The following is a 4,582-nucleotide window of genomic DNA, read 5'->3' as shown; positions in this document are numbered from 1 at the left end:
ATTTATTGTGGCGTCTTATACCTCTGTTATATGTCTCAGTGTTTGTCTTACTCTTTGTATGTTTGAAAGACTGAATATGAATGAAAATACATTGATAAAAAAAAAAAAGAACCCCCCAGGATGAGGGTAAACCACGTCTGTGGTCAGCTTGAGGCTTGACTCAGAGAAGAGGACATTCCTACCTGGCATAGTCCCAGAAGTTGCACTGTTCAAACCTCCAGGTATTTCTGTCAGTTGGACAATAGGACATAAACTCAGGCTTCGTCACCCTGTGGCTGTGGACACCTTTGATGAGGGTGTCTAGTGTTGAAAGGCCGAAACACCTTATGACTCAAAGTACACTATTAATGACGCGTCCCCAAATTTACATCCTTCCCATGTCTGAGATCCAGCTCCCATCCCCCTCTCAACATCAAGGCAAACCTCATGTGCACACCATCTATTGACACAATGGACACTTTAACATCATGTCCTGCATTTCATGATTCTGTAGGAAAACTATAATAAGTAGAGCAGCGTTCTTAAAATGTGAAAGTTTCCTGTTTTCATGTAGGCCCACTGATTCACAGCCTCAATAATTAATCAATAATACCACTAATGTGACCAGTAGTGATATAGGCAGCAGCAATGTCAGATTAAATCGATAAAATGTTGAAAGTACACAGTTAAAAGACACTAGGGTGAATTAATACTTGATTGATGCTTAAATTATACATTCAGTAAATAAAGAAGGAAAGATTGTTCTATAACAAATATCAAGCAGAATTAAACACATTTAAATACATTACAGGTAAATTTTGACATAAAGTAGTGATTAGACTTTACACCACCACATTTAGACCACAACCCAAGTATAACATCAATGAATTTTGTCAAGTATTTAATCATTTTAGGCTGTTTTTCTTCATTTAGTTTGATTATATGAAATATTTACTTTGCATTAAGTACATTTTATAACTTTCAGTCTCAGTTTTAAGGTAAATAGAGTAAAGCTAGTTTTACATAATTATTAATTAAGTAGAGGTAAACATATTTAAATAATGTATTAATTAAATTTCAACAAAATAATGGAAAGACTTTGATAATGAAATCAGTCATGTTGAATTTTGGAAGTTGCAGTAAAACTAATATATAAAAAACATTACATAAAACACATATTTTACCTACAGGCTTAGTATGTCCAAAAATCTACTTATAATTGGTGTGAGTCATGTAGAGTCTGCAGCTCTTGATTAATATATGTTCAAAATTTAGTTTTCATCTAGTACAATTTGCACCCTTAAGGGGCTCTATGCACAGCCCCACTACTTCCTGAACTTCAGGTGACTCCTTTATTTCCTGTCTTTCATTATTGGACACACTGATCAATCCAGGTGTGCCTAATCAATCAGTTGTCCCAACAAGTAGCAGACACACCTGGATTAATCAGTGTGTCCAATAATGAAAGACAGGAAATAAAGAAACCACCTGAAGTTGAGGAAGTAGTGGGGCTGTGCATAGAGCCCATTCACCCTTAACTTTTTGCCATCATCTTTTAAAGTGAACAGTTGCCATATTTACTCACCACATATATTATTAACTTATAGAAAAGGTCCACAACAGTTTTGTCTTTCAGTGTTTTATTTAAAAAAAAAAAAAAAAAAAAAAAAAAAGGAAAAACATACTAATTGACAATCATTTGACCGTTGGAGGTCAGTCAAGGTCAACAGTCATGGCACCAAGTGAAAGTCTATATGTGACTTCCTATCTATTGCCAAAAGTAACTAGAAGCACTCGGAGAGCGCAGACCTCCGCCAAGGCTGATCAGTGCCCCCCCCCCCCCCCCCCCCCGTGGGCCCCCCCCCCCCCCGATCACCACCAAAATTTAATCATTTCTTCCTTATCCCATTCCAACAAACCCTGAAAATTTCATCAAAATCTGTCCATAACTTTTGAGTTATGTTGCACACTAACGGACAGACAAACAAACAAACCCTGGCAAAAACATAACCTCCTTGGCGGAGGTAATTATATCAATATCTTCAACTGTTTTTGAGCTCTAGCACTTTGAAATATGTCCCATTATAAAGCAATGGGGATTTTTAAAAATTCAAAAATGTAGGAAAAAAAAAAATCAAAAATCAATATTTCTCAATTCTTTGAACACATGTGGTAGACCTTACCCCAAGAAACCTCTGCTATGAATTCAAGTTGATTCTGGCAGACGGTTTTGGAGAAGATGTTTCTATAAATCTGGATATAGATGACCTTGGGTTTGACCTTTCAAGGTCAGTCAAGGTCAAAGGTCATAGCATCAAATGAAAGTCCATATGTGACTTCCTATCTATTGCCAATAGTAATTACATCAATATCTTCAACTGTTTTCAAGTTCTAGCACTTTGAAATGTGTCCCATTATAAAGCAATGGGGATTTTTAAAAATTCAAAAATGTAGAAAAAAAAAATCAAAAATCAATATTTCTCAGTTCCTTGAACACTTGTGGTTGACCTTACCCCAAAAAACCTCTGTTATGAATTCAAATTGATTCTGGCAGACGGTTTTGGAGAAGATGTTTCTATAAATGTGGACATAGATGACCTTGGTTTTGACCTTTCAAGGTCAGTCAAGGTCAAAGGTCATAGCACCAAATGAAAGTCCATATGTGACTTCCTATCTATCGCCAACAGTAATTATGTAAAAAATTCATATAAAAAAAATCTTGACAAATTGTTCACAGACATCAGACGACAACTGATCCCAATAATCCATTGGACCTTCTGGCCGTTGGACTAAAAGCTAAGTATTCCAAACAGCAGGTAAGTTGTGCAGTGAATATAGACATTAAAGCCAGAATCGGTGAGCATCATGGGTATGTTTGGGCTCAGGGTAAGTGATGTAACTGCTGTGTGGGCTGGTGAAATAAGGGCCAGTGCTGGCTCTGGTGTAGACGGGGAACGGGGCCACGGTGCACTCGTGCATCTGCCTGATGGGTTCCTCAGCTCTGGCTCCAGTGAATCCATGGTGTGTGCCGCCCCCTGCTGAGCACATGAAGGACAATCCAGATGAAGACACAGGGACCAGAAGCTGCTCGGAGTCCCAGCAGCTGAAGCTCCTCCTTTGTCCAGTGTGTGAGGAGCCAGGCTGCTGCTGCTGCTGCTCCCTGAACACCACCCTGGACACAGGACACTGGGCTCTGGGCGTCCCAGAGGACACGGCGTCTCTCTTCAGGAGGGACTCGATGGAGAACGGACCGCTGAACTTCACCACAGAGCCCAGAGCCGAGCCCCGCTTGGACGCTCTGCTCATGGGCTCCATTTTTACTTTGGAGGCCAACTCAGGAAAGAGCTCCAGGATTCCTTTGAAGTGACGACGCACCATCTTCTCTGTGATCTGATGGGTGTCCAGTTTCCAGTAGTTCTTTTTACTGTCATGGGAACCTGGGACCATTGGAATCTGAAACAACCAGCGCATTTCACTTCAGTTCTGGAAATCCCACTCATACCACAGATCAAACAGCCACTTCATCTCACCATTAACCCTCCGGTATCCTGTCCAGCAAGGCCCTAGTGTGCCTTTTTGGCACACTTGGGGAATAATGTAAAAAAAAATTTCATACAGTTTGTTTTTAATTCTATTACACTTTTTTTCTATTTCATCAGCTTGAGCTGTAAATAAAAATACCAAATACTCAATAATTGTCACATTTTTTAACCCTTTAAATGCCGTGTTTGTAATGTAAACAAACCATTTTTGTTAATGCAAAAAAACAAAAAAAAAAACAAAATTTTCAATATACTGCATAAAAGTGGATCACATATTATGTGATTTTTGCAGCCTGGCATATGTCAATGATTAACTCCAACATTGGTTAATTTGCATTATTATTTTTGGCACCAGGTCAAATGTTCAAAAATACTAGCATCTGTCACCACGTGTGCGTAAAATGCACACCTATAAATCAAACTACTAAATATTATTTATTGATTTATTTTTCTGCTCTAGTTTGATTTTATTTTTGTAAATCAAGCTCATCCCTAATCATACATATCAAATGGAAGAAATAGTGTGTTTTAGACACACTTTGGAGACAGATGCTAGTCTTGTAATTTTCTTTTGTTTACAATGTGCAAATTTTAGTTGGTGGCCAGAATTTTAAAGATCATGCAAAAATGAACAACTTTTGAATTCTAACCTTATTTAAATTGTGAAAAATAATATGAAGTTTTTTAAAACGAAGTGCAAAGTGTGCCTAAAAGGCGCAGCCGGATACCGGAGGGTAAAAGGATATTTGACAAACTCAATCAGTCCTCGCCTTCATAAAACATTTGTAGCTGGTTTGAGATTAAACATGATTTCTGCATAGTTTATGTTGGAAATCTACCACCCATAGCCGATTCTAGAGACAAATACCTGATTAATATAATGATGGCAGCCTTTAAAAAAGCCATAACAAGAAAATGGCTGAGCGAAGAACCCCCAACAAAGAAGGACTGGATTGGAATTGTTAAAGAAATATACAATATGGAAAAACTAACTTTCTCCTTGAACCATAATTTGGACAAATTTTCAAATTATTGGCTAAAATGGACATCTATCCCAGAAG

The 4,582-nt window shown here is 38.0% G+C and overlaps 1 long non-coding RNA gene across 1 annotated transcript; it reads left to right on the top strand.

Annotated features, from left to right (window-relative positions):
• The first annotated feature begins 1,723 nt into the window (after positions 1-1,723).
• Positions 1,724-2,081, top strand: LOC115428367 (uncharacterized). Its single transcript, XR_003936612.1, has 2 exons — positions 1,724-1,759; positions 2,004-2,081. It is a non-coding gene; the product is annotated as an uncharacterized LOC115428367 (long non-coding RNA).
• Positions 2,082-4,582: the final 2,501 nt, after the last annotated feature.

Source organism: Sphaeramia orbicularis, chromosome 11 (genome assembly GCF_902148855.1).
Source record: "Sphaeramia orbicularis chromosome 11, fSphaOr1.1, whole genome shotgun sequence".
NCBI classification, from domain to species: domain Eukaryota; kingdom Metazoa; phylum Chordata; class Actinopteri; order Kurtiformes; family Apogonidae; genus Sphaeramia; species Sphaeramia orbicularis.
Note: the sequence above shows the minus strand (reverse complement) of the source record. Positions and strands in the feature narration are given on the sequence as shown.